The sequence below is a fragment of the Equus caballus genome, chromosome 11 (assembly GCF_041296265.1).
Source record: "Equus caballus isolate H_3958 breed thoroughbred chromosome 11, TB-T2T, whole genome shotgun sequence".
Lineage (NCBI taxonomy): Eukaryota > Metazoa > Chordata > Mammalia > Perissodactyla > Equidae > Equus > Equus caballus.
Genome location: NC_091694.1, coordinates 57,480,458 through 57,499,003, shown reverse-complemented (window position 1 = coordinate 57,499,003; position 18,546 = coordinate 57,480,458). Strand labels below are relative to the sequence as shown.

Sequence of the window (18,546 nt, the reverse complement as noted above, 5' to 3'; positions counted from 1 at the left end):
AAGTGAGAGCTGTCGCCTTCAAAGTCATCAACGTGAAAGGCTGCGTCCTCATTCCAACAAAGCTGGGACTACTCAGAATCTTTTGGGCTCCATTTTTGGTAATCATTTTCTGAGTCAGTTCATGAGCTATCCCTAAAAGCAGTTGCCTTAAAACCATAGAAGGATCGAGTGAGTGGAATGGTTATTCAAGATCATTTGACAGAGCTCCTGTAATCTCACCCAATCATTTTGAAGATGAGGAAACAGAGGGTCAGAGAGGACCAGGGATTTGGTTGAGTATTTGAATTCAATACCTCCAAGTGTTCCAGGTCCACTGCTGACATGTGTCATGGACAAGGGTAGAGGGCCTGGTGGGCTGAGTGCTAAGCACCTCCTGGTAGACTGGATGGGGGCAGGTGGAATTCCTTCGGGAGGGCTCCTGAAAGAGGTGAGCATTCTAGAGCTGGGCTTGAAGAAGGAGAGTGGCATGCATGGGTGTGGAGGAGAGAGTGAGGCGTCCTAGGTAAGTCCAAAAGTATACTGCTGTCTATAATTCCTTTTCTTAAAAAAAATTGGTAAACACAGACTTTTCCAAAGAGATTATTTTTAAACATCTTTTTTCTACCGGGGAATACTAGGCAGATGGTGTTTGCACCCATGCCCTGGTTCTAGGGCGTTCTCGGTTTCTCGTGGGCTCCAGGAGAGGCAGGAGAGATGCGCATTTTGTGCAACTCCCTGAGCTCACCTCTCAGCCCACCCCGTTCCTTCTGTTCGTCCATCTTCCTGTGAATTAAAGAGCCGCGGCCATTGTAAAAAGTTGGGTGAAAAAAACTTGAGGGGCAAACCATCGTAATTTTTAAAAGGTAGAATGTGCTCTGTAGCAGGTAGCCCACGTCCCCTCCCATGCCTGCACGTGCCGATGGCGTCCCACCCCAGGCACCAGCACCTCTTCACCTGGGAGCTTCCTCTTGAACCCCGGAGAGGCCAGGGAGTTGAGGTCCCTGGAACCCCCCTCAGCAATGGTGAGCAGGAGGTGGAGGGTAACAGCCAGCCTCCTGGCTCCTGGATTGGGTGGATAACTCTGAGGCAGGTTTCCTGCTGTCTCCCAGAGTTCCCAGGAGGACAGAGCCCCGGTTGCACTGGCCTCATTCCTTCTCTGTCTCACTTGTCCACTCCTCTACCAGTGTCTCCTGGGGTCACCTCCCAAGTTGACTCCTTCTCAAATCGTCATCTCAGAGTCTGCTTTGAGGGGACCCAACCTGAAACGTCACCCGGGCAATCCCTCGATTATCCAGCGATCCAGGAATAAAGGGGTTCCTTTCTGGAAGAAGTTCTTTACTTTGCGTTTCACACATGGCAAAAGGCCTCTTTAAAAAACTGAAGAAAGCTATCTATGCACGGCATAACAAAGAAACAAAGCAGCCCACGGAACGAACATAATATAAAGTCATTCCCTCCTCCCCCCCCCACCCCCACCCCCCCGGCCTGCCTGCCATCATGCCTCTCCTTGGGGGTGACTGCCGTTAACGGGTTGGTGTGCATCCTTTTGGAGATTTTCTCTGTTATGTTCTTAAAACCTGAGGTCAGATTCTGTCACGTCTTGGTAAAGAGCTAGAGTCCCTCAAACAGCCCACAAGCTGCTCTGTGCCCGCTCTCCTCCCACGCTCTCCTTTGCTCCCACTGCTGCAGACTGCCTGGCCTGCGCGCTCTGCCTCCATCATGCCACCAGGCTCCTTCTCAAGGCTGTTGCACCTGCGGCCCCTTCCTCATCTATGTGCACAGCGCTCTCCCTCGCACCTCCAAGCCTCTGCTCAAATACCCGCTTCTCAGGGAGGTTCCCTGAGAACCTTGTTTAAAGCTGCAGCCCTTCTGCACGCCTCACGGGTCTCTTCTCCATGTCACTTCCCCCCGTGCGGCCCACCACGCTCTACTTACGGCTCACTGTTGTTCTCCCGTTAGCCCACGAGCTCGCGAAGGCTGAGGCTTCTTCTGTTCACTTTTTGTCTCTTTTGCTCACTGCTGTGTCCCGGTGCTTAGAACAGCTCTTGGCACGCCACAGCTGCTCTGTAAGCCTTTGTTGAATGAATGCACATGTGTGCACGCATGCGCACACATGTCATATGACACACATGTTGCCCTGCCTCTTGCTTTTTCCACTTAGTGTCTTGGGAGATTGCTTCTCTTAGAACGTAGAGAATCGCCGTATCCTCTTAAACAACTGCAGAGTGTACCGTTGTGTGACTGTTCGCGCCATGTTTAGCTGTTGAGCCAGTCTTCTCCTGGCGAGCATTTAGATGGTTTCCAGCTTCAGCCACTGCAAACAGGGCTGCAGAGCGTCCTGTGTCTTTGCTCGTGTGAGGGGCCGTCTGCAAGATGAGCTCCTGGAAGTGCAGTTGCTCCACACGTGCACTCTAACACAGGCAGATACTACCAGCTGCCCCCAGAAAAGCTCACGCCTGTCTGCGCTCCCCACAGAGGTGCTGACAGTGCCTGCCCCTGTGTCTTAATCAGCACCGGGTATTAACACACTTTTAGATCTTTGTCAACCTGATTGGTAATAAAGTTTACAGATTTCAATTTTCTTTTTCCTTTACATTTTACACACCATTTCTATTTCTCTCTCTGTGAACTACGTGTTCGTATGTTTTACTTATTAAAAAACCTTGAGATCTTGGCCTTTTACCTGTGATTCACAAGTCCTGTTTTTATATTAAGACCTTTATTAGTCCTTTGTTCATAACTCGTCCTTCAAATATTTTCCCCACCTTTTCATTTGTATTTTGACATCATTTTAGTATTTTTGGTATGGATGAAATTTTAAGTATTTTTAGAGTCAATCTCATCAATATTTTTATTTACGGCTTCTGAGTTTTGTCTTAATTAAGGAGGCTTTCTCCCATCCAAAGATTATATTAAAAAGATTACCACATGTTCCTTTCTGGTGCTTTTACGAAAGCTTTTCCCTTTTTTAAATATACGTTTTTTACCTGTAGTTTATTTTAGTATAAAGACATGAAGGAGGATTCAGTTTAACTTTGTCTCCTATGGTTAGCCAATTTTTTGAAACAATATTTATTAAATAATCCACCTTCCTCTCAATGACTGGAAATTTGCCTTTCTTATACATTGAATTGTTCTACGTTTTCCAGCCTCTTTTGGGACTCTCTATTTCGGCTCATTGATTTGTCCATTTCTGTGCTGGAGTCAAACTGTTTTCCATAATGTAGCTTTAAAATCTCTTTTACTAAAGGCCCCAGAGGGCCTTTCTGAAATTTTTTTCTGATTGCCACTGAGACTTTCGGCAAGAATGAAAGCAATTTTTAGGAAGTAAAGTTGCCCTCTTTCCCCTTAGGTGACTGGAATGGTGTGTGGAACGGAGGCTCTTTCATCCTGTTAACTGACAAGCCCCATTTTCCTGCTGAAAGGTCAAACTTCATAACAAGGTGACAGTAAAAGAGAAGCTAATTGTATTCCTTCACTTTCCCCCAAATTATAGCCCCACCTGCAGCCTGCCATACTGAACTTGTGCTGTGGCTGGGTTACCTCTAGCAGGTATGATAGGAAGGGTCAAAACTTGAATTTACCAGTTAATGTAGCAGTCTCAAGGTATACTCATTCCACTTAAAAGAATAATAGCCAGTAGAAGGAAAATGAAAATCAGAAAAAAAATCCCACCCTTGGAATATGACTGGTGCAAGGATTCCATCCAGTCTTCAAGGAAAACAGAAAGCGTGAAGCGTGGGGCGAAGGTTGGGGGCTGACACGGCCAGAGCCACTGTAGGAACAGCTATCCTCTGGCCCTCGCTGACCGCCCCAGGGCTGCCCGAAGTCCCTGGACACGGATTCAGTGGGAGCTTGGTATGAAGTTAATGTTTTGAGTGGGTGAAGCGTAGGAAGCAAAAGCAGATATTTAGACATTTTTTTCTTCCCTGCTTCTTTTTCACAGAATATTCCTGGCTTCCACAGGAACAGGTCCCCATTGTGCACCCCTGCTCTGGGCAGCTTGCCAAGGATGCCCGTCTCTGGCCTAATGAGAGACCATCTTTGAGAATGTCCGAGAAGCCAAGAGAGCAGAACTCGGTTCCTCAGAGAAACAGCCACAAAAAAGCCCCAGACTCCCCCAGCCAAGCCCGACCTCGACCTGGGGTGAGTGGGCACAAGTCATCGGCTGGACGCCTTCTGCTTCCCCCCTGCCCCCACAAGCATCTATTGCCACAGAGCCACTCAAACCTCAGGAACAGGAAATAAAGGTGCCCAGAGCTTGACGCTTCCAAGCCAAGATGAGCCCACCTCATCTTCACACACATGCCAGTGAACACCATTTAGAACTGGCCACCCTCTCATCCCTTTCTCGAAAACCACGTTGGTGTGTGTCTGAAATGGAGAAGGGCAGGTGAGAAGGAGAGCGTTCAGACTGGAGTGAAGGAGCTGTGAGTACTGGTTAGGTGAGAAGGCAGGTGACCTCTTTCACCCTCCTTCAGGCCAGGGCAACCTCAGAGCCCTCCCCGGCACTTCAGCGTCCTGTTCAACTGAGAGGTGTCTTTCAGGACCTGTCCCATGGGTGGGGCAAAATGGGCCAACACACCTTGAGTGGTCTGGCCCATTGGATGTCTCATGGGTGCTGGTGCTGAAGCCATCCCTGCCCCAGCATTATTGTCCCAGGGCTCTAGCTGACCATCTAGTTGGTTCTAGTTGGCCATCTGAGGTCACTCCTGCCTTGTTCTCTCAGTCATTTGTTGTTAGTACGGTGGAGTTGATTCTGACTCCCAGCGACCCTGTGTGCAGGAGCATGGAGCCCTGTCCGGTCTGTCTGTGCCATCCTCTCAGCTTCCGGTGCTCTATCAGACAACATTCCACTGCTATTCACAGGGCTTTCATGGCCAACATTTTCAGAAGTGGGTGGCCAGGTCCTTCTTCCTACTCTGTCATGGTCTGGAAGCTCTGCTGAAACCTGTCCACCATGGGTGACTCTGCTGCTATTTGAAATACCAGCGGCATAGCTTTCAGCATCACAGCAACGTGCAGCTACCACAGTATGACAACGACAGATGGGTGATGTGGTTCCCTGACCAGGAAATGAACCCGGGACCGTGGTGGTGAGAGGGTCAGATCTTAACCTATAGACCACCAGGGCTGGCTTCTCTCAGTCTTTATTGCTCTTTTCAGTTCAGTTCTCTTCTCTGTTGTAAAAGGTCTCCATATATAGCACTTCTCTCTTCCCAGAGTTCTCCACTTTGTCGTTATATTAGTGACTGTTCTCCAGAGAAACAGAACCAGTAGGATATGTACAGATATCTATGAGATTTATTACAGCAATTGTCTCATGCAGTTATGGAGGCTAACAGGACCCAAGAGCTGTCCTCTGCAAGCTGAAGAATCGAGAAAGCCACTGGTACAGTTCAGTCTGAGTCTGAAGGTCTGAGAATCAGGGGCTGAGGGTATAAGTCCTGGTCTGAGTCTGAAAGCTCGAGAATCAGGAGCACTGATGTCCAAGGGTAGGAAAAGATGGATGTCTTTTCCTACCCAGCTCAAGAAGAGAGAGAGTTTTCCCTTCCTCCACCTTTTTCTTCTATTCAACCCCTCAGCAGATTGGATGATGCCCCCTGCACTGGAGAGGTGATCTTTACTCATTCTACCTATTCAAACGCTAATCTCTTCCAGAGACACCCTCACCTACACACCCAGAAGGAATGGTTTACCAGCTCTCTGGGCCTCCCTTAGTCCAGTGAAGTTGACACATAACATTAACCATCACAGTCATCCTCAGGGAGGTCTGGTAAATTGGGGGTTGGGGTCAAAAGGTGAATGGGTAGCACTGTCTTCCCCTATAGACCAATGGACAGTGCACAACGTTCTCCGCTCTAACCACGCACATGCTCACCAGGTCAGGCTCCTGCTGTCCACCGTCCGATGGACAGCTGCTTCAACAACTGCTGAAAAGACGAAATGAGATAACGTCTGCGGTAATTATGCCAATAATGGTTGTGTTTGTTTATCGAGTGCTTACTATGGTGCCAGGCACTGCTCTCAGTCACTTCGTGTGTATTGGTTCATTCAATCCTCACAAAACCTGTAAGGTAGGGATTTTCATTGTTCCTACTTTTATAGATAAATCACAGTGAAGTGCTAGGATTCAGTGAGCCTAAAAAGGCACCTAGCTCATTGAAAAATCTTAGTGAATGTGGTGGCTGCAACAGACACTTCCACTGGCTCATAAAAGCCAACTGCATGTATGTCTTTCCAGCTCTGCATACAGTTGGCAGCTTGCCAACTCCGTGACATTATGTTGGCAACTTGAAATTGATCATGGTGAGAAAATTTACACCACAAAAATTGACAAACACTACAGATTAGGGTTTTTTCCCCCCTTTTTTTCCTGAAGAGCCCACTTCACCACCATGACTACTAACATTCTACTCCTATTGGCATAGAAACAATCTTAGAATTAGCCCCTCCTAAAACCAATACACCAAAAAAGGAGACCCTCCAAAATTTCTTAAATGGAGGAAACCTCTTCACCAGACTGACAATAAAATACAATCAGGGAAGAGTTTTACTCCAGTGGGCTTCAACTGTGGGAGCAGGAGAAACCTTACCTATGACCTATGGCTTGTGACCAGGGACAAATGGTTTGGAGAAACTCCTGGTACAGGTTCGAGAACCACAGATAATTTGTCATCACTGGGTAAGTTTGGTCTCGTTGTGCCCCACCATAGCCTTTTTCTGGATAGGTCCTGGAAAGGAAAGATGCTGTCCAGCAGACCATCGAGGGGAGCTGTAAAAAGAGAGGGTCACTCCAGGAGAGGCTGGGGGAGGAGGGGCAGCTGGGCACAGTGGACTCAGCACGGGGAATGTGGAGCTCCTTGGGTCCTGGTTCCAGTTCTGTGTCCGCCTCCCTGCAGGAACTCAGGAAAGTCACGTGGCATGTCCATTCTTTTCTGTAAAACGAGAGGATTTGATCTAGAAGGAGCTCCAGAAGCCATCTAGTCCCTCACTGCCACATACAAACGCTTTGTTGACAGAATATTCTGAAGATTATAAATCATTGCACCAAATCAACTGCCACGATTTTCATGATAACTTTTCTTCTTATTTAAGCATAAAACCAAGACATGTGTTGTAAGGAAGGAGAGCTGAATTGGTATTTGGACGTAATGGCTAACAAGTGGAGACAGAAGAAATGGATTGTGTGCATATCTTGTTTATCAAGCCACCAAGTGTTTCCTGAGGACCCAGAGTTACCGGCTCTGCGCTGCCTCCGTCCTTGCCCTCCTCCTGTTTGTTTGCAGTGATTTGTAATCATTTCCCTGCCCCCCTGGTAGATTATGAAGGCAGGCCTCACACTGTGTTTATTTCTTCATTGAAACCTGCTATGTACTTTAAAGGAGACCAGAGGTAGATGAAACAAAATTCTTCTGTCAAGGGCTTGCTGGGAGGAGAATGACAGAGGAAACCAGTGGAAAGTAGCAGAGGCAGAATAGGATAGGGTGCTCGCTAGTAAGGGGTAGCCTCAAAGTGCCATAGATGTTGCGAAAAGGAGGGCTCAGTGGGGCCAGGGGTTTGAAAGGTGCACTCACTCAGGCCGACTGGGGATGGAGGGTGGCAGGGTTGTGGATAACATGACTTTACAGAGAGAGAAGCTCAGTACAGACACGGCCGCTATGCTCACACGAAGTGTAAGTTTAGATGCACTTGTGATAGTGAAAGGGGACCCATGGGCCAGGGCAGAAGTAAAAAGATGTGAGATTAGAACTCTCCAAAGCTAGGTGAGCAGCCGTCTGAATAAAGCACACGCACCTACAGGCTGAGGTGAGCGACGGGCGAGGCAGTGCAGAGCCTGGCAAAGCTTAGGTTCCCGCAGGCCCCGCGGCTGAGCAGGGGAGCAAACTGGGGAGGGCACCGTGTGCTTTGCCCTAACCCTCTGGGCTGGGCTGGCTGCCTTGAGAGGCACATGCCGTGCCCTGAGGAACTGCGTGCTTTCAGAGTGACCGCTGGCAGCTGGCCGCTCGGTTGCACCACTCGAGATGCAACCCGAGGCCCCGGAATCCCTGTGCTTGGGGCCTCGGACATGCCAAACAAGCCAGACACACAGCGAGTGTCATTCCTCAGCCTTCACACTCCTCAAAGCGGGAAGCAGCTTCTCCAAACTAAGCACCTCTCAATGGGTGCCCAGGGAGTTCAAGCTCCTGCCCAGGCGTGGTGAGTACCCTGTCCTGAGGGTAATCAAAAAGTGCCATTCTGTGGCTGCATCCAAGAGGGGCTCCAGCATCAGACTAGTGCCGGTTAATGGATATGAAAGTGGCTTCCAACACTGAAATTCTATCCTTCTGTGGAAGTGCACATGTGATGGCCAGAGGTATTTATAGACCAAGAGTCCATAAAGAAAGTCCCGTAATGGAACACACAGGAATTCGCCAGGTGCTCTAGAAAGCCTTCCAGCGCTTCCAGACGGGCCCCTGCCTCACCTTGGGGCTCCTTGGACTAGAGTAGTGCACCCTTCAGATAGCACTGTCCCCAGGGCCCTGGGTCATCTGTGCACGACTCCCTCCTCCCAACCACGCTGGAAGCCCCTTAGGGGCAAGGACCACTGCTTTCTCCTCTAGGCACCCCCAGCACTGAGCACAGTGCTTCCCGTATAGGAGGCGCTCCCCCAAGGATTGGGGAGCAGAATTAAAGCTGGCCATAGAGCAGGCAGCCACTTGATGTCTCTCCTTCCAGCCGCTCTGTTTACTGCGCCCCACGCCCAAAAATGAGGACTTTAAATCAGGAAAATGGCCCCAGCAACCGGCTTCCTCAGGAAGCGCAGCCTCTGGAGCAGGAACCCGCAGCTTAAGGAGAGATCCGCAGCCCTGGGAGCTTCCTTTCCCGTAAGGTGATTGCCCACGGAGGCAGAGAGACCTGTAGAACGTTTCAGCTCTCATGGCCTCTTTGGGGAAGGAGAGCCGGTGCCCTCAGCTGACAATTTTGAAATGCTAATTGGGTACATATAGGCCTGGTCAAGAGCACCCCCGCCAAAGGCCGGTCTGCCTCTGCATGTTCCCTGGTCGTGATGGCTGGAGTGTCTTCCCCGGAGACGGCTCCCCTCAGGTTGGCGTTCATTCTCCACTGTGTTGAAGATGATGTTTCTCATTAGGAATGAATTATAGACACACGTGTAGACTTCATGTAGCAGGTAGGATCCTGCAAGGAGATCGTAGATAAGCTGAATAGTTATATATTGAATGATTTTACATCCATGGAGAACTCATGAGCTCAACCAGTGGCATATAAATATAAACTATATATAAAGATAAACTACATCTTTATATAAACTATATAAAATAACTGTATAATTTATTTTCTATAACATATAATTAATCAATATATTTAAATAAATATATGTAATAAATAAATAACATATGTTTATTTACTTTTTGTAATCACGGAGACTTTTCTTCCAATGAAACCACTTGGGCGAGCCCCATGTATCAAGCAGGTGAAGGTGGGTGTCTGCTTGGAGCCGGGTGGAGGCTGGGGCCCTGGAGCAGGCTGGCTCCCTCTCGCTCCGTCTCCCTAGAGAAAGCCACAGGAGCCTGGGCGTGAAACCTTAGCATGCCCTGGGACCCCAGTAGGAAAACCACTAGTCCTAAGAAGCCCTACAATTATGAATTCTCTAAGACATGATTCAAAACATTTTTCAAATGTAATTGCTATTCTCACGAGCTGCATTCCCCCTCAGCGTTCCATGCCAAGAATTTGGGTTCTAATGCAAACCTTTCGCACCACCTAGGAAACCAGAAGAGCTGGGGGCTCCTCTGTGCCCCTCTAAGCAGCAGCTCCCTCCCAGTGACCCACCCCTTCTCTCAATTCTTCTCAGGCCAAAGCTCTCTGTGCCCCTTTGACCAGTGGTCCACCCTGACCCCAGCCTTTACCCAAGTGACTCTGCGTGGCCTGAATGTGCACTTGCTCCCCAGTCTCTCCAGCTGCAGACCCTCCCTGGCATCTCAAGCAGAGGACCCAGGCTTTGAGGAGGCCACCCATCCCTGTGAGGGCCCAGGGAGCCCCCTAAGAAATGAGGCCGAGGCCCGAGTGTGTCCCAGGGCAATGGACGGGCAGGAGCAGGGAGCTGTGCGTCCAGCTCACTCAAGGTCTCTGGGGAAGAAGCTGTAATCAGTGGGAGTCAAAACAGGGAGGGGATTAGAGGCTAGCTGTGGGATTTTCCTCTCCCCCAATCCCCACTGAATCCACCGGAGAAACGGAAGCCTAGGAGAAAAGGTGGAGCCCTGGCTGACAACAGGGAAGGGTGAGGTCACCAAGCCAGAGTTCTGAGGAATTTCTGCACGACGCTGTGAGGACGAGAAGGGCCAGACTGCTTGCGGATGAGCACATGCGAGGGAAAAGGAGAGGGACCCCTGGGAGTGGCCTCCAGGGTGGGGGCTGCGGGGACCAAGGATGAGCCTGTTGAACTGTGTCCCCCCGCCCTAAATTTGTATGTTGAAGTCCTACACCCTCCGAATGTAACCTTATTGGGAAATAGGGTCTTTACAGAGGTAATCAAGTCCAAATAAAGTCATCAGGGTGACCCTGATCCAATAACACTAGTGGCCTTGTGAAAAGGGGAAATTTGGACACAGAGGCCCCCACACAGGGAGAAGCCGACGTGAAGATGAAGATGGCCATTCGCAAGCCGAGGAGAGGGGCACGGAGCCGATCCTGCCCTCCCAGCCCTCAGAAGGAACCAGCTTTGATGACACCTTGATTTTGGGCTTCTAGCCTCCAGAAATGAGACTCAGTTTCTACTGATAAAGCTACCCAGTTCGTGATACTCTCTTACAGCAGTCCTTGGAAACTCATCCAGTGGGGGGCCCTGGACCGGCACTCAAGGTGCCAGCCACGTGAATGATTGAGGGTGGTGGAACCACTGGGGCAGGCGCCTGGGCCCGGCTGACTCCAGCTACCCCGTACTGCTCAGCAAAGATGGAGCCTGGCCGTTTCCTGGTGCTTCCCAGGGGCCCCAACTCTTCTTCTCAGCTGATCAGATTCCTACTCTAGCAAGACAGAATGATTCCTGATCTGACAAACGACACATCCCAGACAGACACGAACTTGAGCTTAAGACCTTGAAGAGCAATGCAACACTTTACTGAAGGTTTTCTTGAGGGAGAAGCAAAATGTGTGTTATGTTGCCCAGTTTCCTGTGATTCATGCTGTCTGCCCCCCTCCACTTGCTCTCTCCCCTTCAAAGGCCAGCACGCACGACATAAGAGCTGTGAGATCTCTTCTCTCTCTTCTCCCACTTACTTTTCTTTCCAAAAAAATCCCAGCTGCACTGGTTCTTCCCGCTTCCCCCTCCCTGCTCTGTTCAAGCTCCTTCAACTTCCTTCCCCATTTTGGCTATTTCCCCTCTTTTTGGTGGCTAATGCTCTTTCTTATGTTGGTGGGTTTAGCTTCTCTAAGCTTCTTCCTACTCTTTTCTTCAGCCTTTGACCCAAACTGAACAGCAAAGGTAGGGCCAGAGAAGATTTCTTCCTCGTCTTCCGGGAGGAGTTTGCAAAGATATCATTTAATTGCAAAAATATCATTTAATATATATATTATCAATAGCATTGATGATAGAATAATTGCTAAAGTTACTTCATACCAAATTGTTTGTGCTACTGCTCAGAGTGCACCAATTAAGGAAAATTTTGAATCTGAAGCTCATCCTGATCAGGGAATAGAATAAACAGCTAAGCTTGATACAGCTAATATTAATAAGACACCTAAATTTGTGTGGATTAGTGGATATGGTAAAGGTAATGAAATTCATATTCTTAAGGTTAGCGGAAGGGCTAAGATTGGCGCAATAATAGACTTTGATAACATTAAGGCTCTTAAACGCTCTTTGATAAATAATTTTTTATATATATACATATATATATATATATACACACATATGTAATTTTAGTTTGAGTCACGAGGAAAGATACAAGATTTGCCTTTCTCTTTGTCTAGGCCTAAATGTCTGTGCAGAGATGCCCATAATCTCAGCCAGAACTCTGAACTCCCCAAACCACACACACGCATAAACCTCTTTAAACAGCTACCACATCCATTGTCATCTCCTCTCAATGGCACTGTTTGCTTTAAAAAATTTTCATTTTTTGATTTCACATGTAATGTTTACTCTAGAAAAAACATAAAGAGAAGCTAAACGAAAAGAAAATTAATTCTACCACTCAGAGATCACTGTGAACATTTTTGTATATATCCTTTCAGATTTGTTTCATTGAAATACACACACGAATATCTATCTTCTACATCTATTTGTCTATCTATAAATAAATATTTATAAAAGTGGGATCGAACATATTCTATTTGCGTATTTACAAAAATGACATTGAATACATACTATTTTGTAAACCCTCTCATCTTTCCATATCAACACACTTATTTGCACCATCATTTTCAGGGGCCACTTTGGTCATTGTGGAAAGGTCACAGGCAAGTCATTTTCCTGATGACGAGGCGGAAGGAGGATAGGAGAAGGAATGGAGTCAGTAACATTGCCACACTCTGACACACAAGCACGCATGCGCATGAAATAATTGTTGATGGATTGAACAAAACATTAGAGAAAGATTTCTGAAAGAGAACAGCTGACTTATTTGGGACTAATTACAATGACTTTAATAGAGGGATTTTAGGATCATGGGAGCGTTGTCCTTAACTAAATCGAAACATAATATTCTCCAGCAACTCTGCTAACTCAGGCTTGTAGACTCATTTTAATTTTGAGTTTGAAAGTCCTACATCCAACAGCTGCCAAAACTCACTAACGAGGGCCTCCGTGAGTCCAAAGGGCCTCGTGAGGGGTGTTGGAGTGAAACCTTCAGGCTCTGGATGCAGGATGTTCAGTAAATCTGGACAAGCTTGAAGAACCACCCACACTGTAGGGAACTTTTTAGACCAAACTTTCTGGGATTTATGCATCACCGCATAAAAATTTCCCATGACTTAGATGACCAACAGGGAAAACAATACTGTTTTTCATAAACAGTTGAATCTCTTGGCTCAGGGAGCAGTGCTTGAGAGACACCACAAATGCAGCAGAATCACATAGATGTTCACGTCCCTGTCAAGGCCAGAAGCAGAACCGCCAAAGCTGCCGCGTGGCGCAGGTTCTGTGTGATGGCTGTGAGAAAGGTTAAGAGCAGGCTGGTACAGGCACTGTGTCTCTTAATAGATGCTCTCGTGGCTGAAAATTTTTGCTGAGATGTCTGGCATTTTTTATGCACATTCCAGACAGTCCAGGGGCTTCTGGCCAGCCTATGTGAATTTAAGGGGAAAGAAATAATTATCTTCTGGAATGGCCCCATCACGGAGATTGGACCCGGTTATCTTGTTCTCTCTGATGATTGGATAAGGGAGACACTCCAGCCTGGCAGCTCCCTCCTCCCCAGTGTCTCAGAGTGACTCAGGGGAAGCACACTGGAGTCATCTCCTTTGGGTGGCTGATTTCTTGGGGAGCAGATAGATTCCCTGCCCTGCTCCACTCAGTGGCTCCTTTCCTACCCTTCCTGTCATTTAGGAAACTCAGGGCGCAATTGGGGTGGCCCGTGGAGTCCTACCCCCCTGAGTTTGTACAGGAAAAACTTTGTAACGTTGGTCATATGGTGTTGAGAAATTTGTCCCCCAGTGCCCATCCCACCTCACACGTTAGAGTAGACCTGATTTGCAGATACTGGATCCATCCTTGCCTTCCCAGCCCCTTTGAGCTCTAGGCATTGATACTTCCACTTAGACTTTCAGCTCCCTGACCCCCGCAGGTATTAATATTTTTGATCAAGTCTGCGTCTGTAATAACAGGTTTAGTCCTACCTTTGGGTGGCATAAGAGATCCATCTGGATCCAGGACATGATTGAGGTGAGGCCTGGGCACTGGCGCCCCAGCCTGGCCCACGCCTTTCCCAACACCCAGCAGGCTTGTCAGGGACACACCTTGCTTCTGCTTCGCTTACAGGTTAATCACCCAGAAACTGGATGTCTGATTCATACTAACGGGCTCAATAGCTTGCTGATTCTACCTCCGTGAACAGGGTGAAATGTAGAAGAGAGTCATTGATCTTTAGGTCAAAAAGTCCTGAATTTTTATTATTTTTTTTGTGAGGAAGATTGGCCCTGAGCTAACATCTGTGCCAGTCTTCCTCTATTTTGTATATGGGTCATTGCCACAGCATGGCTTGATGAGTGGTGTAGGTCTGCGCCCAAGATCCAAATCCGTGAACCTCAGGCTGCTGAAGCAGAGCGCATGGAACTTAACCACTATGCCACCAGGCCAGCTACCTGAATTTTCAGTTTTTTTAAATTGTGGTAAGATACACATAATATAAAATTTACTATCTTAACTATTTTTAAGTGTCAGTTCAGTGGCATTAAGTACATTCGTATTGCTGTGCAACCATCACTACCATTCATCCACAGAACTCTTTTCATTTTCCTAAACTGAAACTCTGTCCCCAGTAGACAATAACTCCCCACTCCCCCCTCCCCCAAGCCCCGGCAACCGCAATTCTGACTTCTGTCTCTACAGATTTGACTATTCTAAAGACCTCATATAAGTGGAATCATGCAGTATCCGTCTTTTGTGACTGGCTTATTTCACTTAGCACAATGTCCTCGGGGCTTATCCCTGTGCAGCATGTATCAGAATCTCCTTCTTTTTTAGGATGAATAATATTCCATTGTATGTATATACCATGTTTTGCTTATCCATTCATCCATGGATGGACACTGGGCTTGCTTCCATCTTTTGGTTCTTGCAAACAATACTGCTATGAACACTGGTGTACAAATATGGTCCTGATTTTTTTAATTAAATATTTTTACTTTGAGATAATTGTAGATTCACATACAGTTGTAAGAAACAATGCAGTTTTGTGTGTGTGTTTAGTTCTATGCAATTTTATCACTCGTTTAGATTCACATATCCACTACCAAAATCAAGATACAGAGCATTTCCAACACCTCAAGGATCCCTTGTGTTAACAAGGCCCTGATGTTCAGTCCTAGACTTTATGCTGCATTTCTAAAGCGTGAGAAGCAAGCACATCACTCAGCCCTCATCTGAAGATGTCCTGCTCCGGGTTTCCCAGCTGCCAGCACAGAAGGAGCAGCTGAGAGACCTGGGTCTACGTGATGGTGCCTCACCTGAAGTTTAAGCCACAGCCTCCAGGGTGGTGAGTGGGACAAGGGATGCGGGTGGTGACTCCTGGTGTCAGCACCTTTAGCCAGTGCTCCCGTTGGTGGTCACCAACCACCATGCTTATTCCATCAACCACCATGCTTAGTCCATCAACCACCATGCTTATGCTATCGATCACCATGCTGCTAGTCACATCCCAACAAGCATCATTGGAATTAAATCCTAAGAAATGGCCTTTCAAATAAAACGCTTCCACTAGAACAATGCTCTTCAAGAGGAATGAAATGTGACCTGCATATGTAATTTAAAAAGAAACGTGAAATTAATTTTAATTAATACATTGTATTTAATTCAATATATGCAAAATATCATCATTTCAACATGGACTCAATGTAAACATTTTCAATGAGGTATTTTACATTCTTTTTTTTCATACTAAGTGTTTCATACCTGATGCATATTTTCACTTCAGCGCATCTCAATTTGGACTAGCCACATTTCAAGGGCTCAATAGCCAAGTGCACTGGTCAGCCCAGCTCCAGAAGCAAACTCTGTCCTGCTGAACTCTGTGACCATGCAGGAAGCTTGCAGAGTCCATTGATCTGAGCATCTACCGTGATTGGTGCTCAGGTAGGCCATGCCTTGGGCCAGCTGGTGATTGGAATATATCAGCCTTGCTCTTAAGGTTTTGTTACTTTGAGAGCCTGTTGTTTATTGGCAGCCCTCATTGGTCCACCTTTTTCGTGGTCCCAATATCAGAACTTGTCTAGAGGGCCAGAAAAGAAGGACTTGGTCCTGAGATGCACATTGACACCTTTGGACAAGATGGAGGCAAAGTCAGCTGGCAGTAGCTTTTCAAAGAATTGAAATGCAATTCCATACTGCTGGAAAGGAGAACTCTGGAACTGGGTACAATTCCAGATGGAACTCTGGAAGTTGGTGTAGTTCCCGGGACCCAAGGGGCTTGGGGATTCCGCATCAGTCATCTGGGCTGACCTCACATGGGCTCCGGTGGGAGGGGCAGTCCTCTATCTCTTCAGGCACCTCTGTGCCTGCATTCTTCCCAGGACTCGGCACCGCCACCACATCCAGCCTCAGGAGATAGCTGGAATACCAGCGCCCACGGGCGTCCTTTGTCAGCTGAAAGCTCCCTGGGAATGGGTGGCTGCATGAAAAGTCCTCTGTGTGTTGTAGGCTGGGACAATGTACCACAGCCTACACTTTCATTATGGGGATATTTCTCTATATGCTTAATGCTCCCAAGAGAAGTGCAGATTTTCTGCAAAATGTGTGGCTTGGTGGGCTTGCACATTGATTGCCTTCCTTGGAGAGGTTACTATTCAGAGTCTGACCTCCCTCCCTATGCAGGTGCATAACACATAGTGCATTTTGAGCTCTTGGAGGTGTGTACAGACGGAGTCTGTATATTTTGCATATACTGGATGAAATATATTATTAAGATTAATTTCATCTGTTTCTTTTTGCCTTGTTAAATACGGCTACTTGAAAGTTTAAAGCCACATCTGTGGCTTGCATTATATTTCTATTGGGCAGTGCTTCTCCAGTGGGTACTGGACATTATGAACCACTGGGTTGGGGGTCATGACACCCACATTCCAAGGTGATCTCTGGCACTAACGAACTGGAAAACTTTGAGCAAATCCCTTCTCTGGGCCTCAGTTTCCTCATCTGTAAAATAAGAGAATTGAACTGGATAATATCCAAGCCACCAACAATTTTCAACTTCTCTGCTACCGAAACAGCACGGGTAAACGAGAAAGAAATGATGGTTTGGCCCAACCAGTCTTCATTCCTGCAGAAAGACAGGGCTCATGCTCAATCATCCCAATAAAACGTTGATCCGCAGAGTATTGGTAAACGGACCTAGCATTGTGAGCGCTCTTATTTATTCATTAGCCACTTCCCAACTGAATTCCCTAAGGACTCTTCTCTCTCTGGAAAACGGAGCTCCTGATCTCATCACAGTCCTACCTAGAAGGTACGTCGGGCTACAGGCCTGAGAAATCCTACTCCGGCCACCCTGCAAATGCAGGGCCCTGCTTCTCAGAAATCAATTTCAAGGCAAGGGAGCAAAGGCTTTAACTGTCTCTTCCAGGAACACTTGTATAGAAATCTTTTAAGAGCTGAGGGGAGTGACTGCATCTGGGCTCTTGCCTTCTTTATTCATGCAAACTTTGAAATAAATATTTAAGATGAGCGAATAGAAGAGCCAAAATTACTCACCGCATTTTCCTTTGTATCAGAGAAGACTGCAACTGGTAGCTCTCTTTTGCCTTCCTCTGTGCTGATCCCTTTCCCACCAGCTGGTCACCATTCCTTTCCTTCTTGTCACTTCCCTGTTTTACGAACCTTGGCCAGTTTTCTCTTTCCTTGGGAACAAAGTCTAGTTGGCATTCCAGTGTTCCCTCTCTCTGTCCCCCTTCTCCTGCCAGCTTCCCCAACCCCCGCCGGCTGGCGCCCACTATCCCAGGTGACTTGCCTTCCCCAGTCAGCCCAGCTCTGAGCCCTGGCTCCTGGGTCCCCTCTGCTTGGAGGGCAGCTCCTGCAGTCCCCGCTGACTTTGTCTTCTCAGCTTCTATCATGCCAGATTCCTCCACAGTAGCTCACAGAGCAATAGCTACTCTTTACTGTGGGCTTATGCTCTGATTCCTGCTGTCCCCACTTTATCTTACATCATCCTTCCAACAACCATACCTGGTGGGGACTGTCACCCAGGGAATGGCAGATCACGGGTGTCGGAACCCATCCAGTCCACTCTGGAGCCCACAGGTGTGAGTCCTATGCTGACTTCCTTGCTCGTGAGGACTGACTTCTCTTTCTTCTTCATTCCTGAAGCAGGCTTGACTTCTCTCTGTCACAGCACGTGCATGAGTTTGCTTGGTGGCTGTCACAAAGTACCACAGACTGTTGTGGGGGGAGGGGGTCTTAAACAAAAGAAATTTGTTGTCTCACAGTTCTGGAGGCTAGAAATCTGAGATCAAGGTGTCGGCAAGGCCTCTCCTTGGCTGCTGGATGGCCGTCTTCTTCCTGGGTCCTCCTGTGGTCTTCCCTCTGTGTGTGTGTGTCTTAATCTCCTCTTTTCATAAGGACACTAGTCCTACAAGATGAGGGCCCACCCATATGACCTCATTTTGGCTTAATCCACTCTTTAAAGGCCTTGTCTTCAAATATAGTCACATACTGAGGTGCTGGGGTTTAGGAGTTCAACATGTGAATTTTGGGGACAGGACTCAGCCCACAGCAGCACCGATCACTGTCAACTTGAGACTGTCCTGACTTAGGTGAGCGCCTGTTTCCCCTCGAGGCTAACAGAGGCTGTGTCTGATTCAGCCCTGTGTCCTTCTCGTGCCAAAGCCAGCTCAGCACTCTTAAGGAGGCTCTCC

General features: G+C 47.6%; 1 protein-coding gene and 2 long non-coding RNA genes across 8 annotated transcripts in view; 1 reads left to right on the top strand and 2 right to left on the bottom strand.

Moving 5' to 3' along the window:
* LOC138916324 (uncharacterized) overlaps positions 1-2,702 on the bottom strand; it is a 38,819-nt gene extending 36,117 nt beyond the window's left edge. Inside the window, exon 1 of the long non-coding RNA XR_011423503.1 lies at positions 1,915-2,702. This is a non-coding gene — a long non-coding RNA (uncharacterized lncRNA). The remainder of the gene's footprint in view (positions 1-1,914) is intronic.
* The window catches only part of CDRT4 (CMT1A duplicated region transcript 4), a 54,098-nt gene extending 49,845 nt beyond the window's left edge, over positions 1-4,253 (top strand). For all 6 annotated transcript variants that reach the window (XM_023653535.2, XM_001503419.5, XM_070228215.1 and 3 more), the window contains 2 exons: positions 3,332-3,422; positions 3,926-4,253. The gene's annotated coding sequence lies outside the window, so the exon portion shown is untranslated. The remainder of the gene's footprint in view (positions 1-3,331; positions 3,423-3,925) is intronic.
* An 850-nt stretch (positions 4,254-5,103) lies between these two features.
* Positions 5,104-18,213, bottom strand: LOC138916326 (uncharacterized). Its single transcript, XR_011423505.1, has 4 exons — positions 17,858-18,213; positions 17,387-17,532; positions 9,390-9,531; positions 5,104-9,159 (listed from the first exon to the last, which is right to left on the bottom strand). It is a non-coding gene; the product is annotated as an uncharacterized lncRNA (long non-coding RNA).
* Between the last annotated feature and the right edge of the window lie 333 nt (positions 18,214-18,546).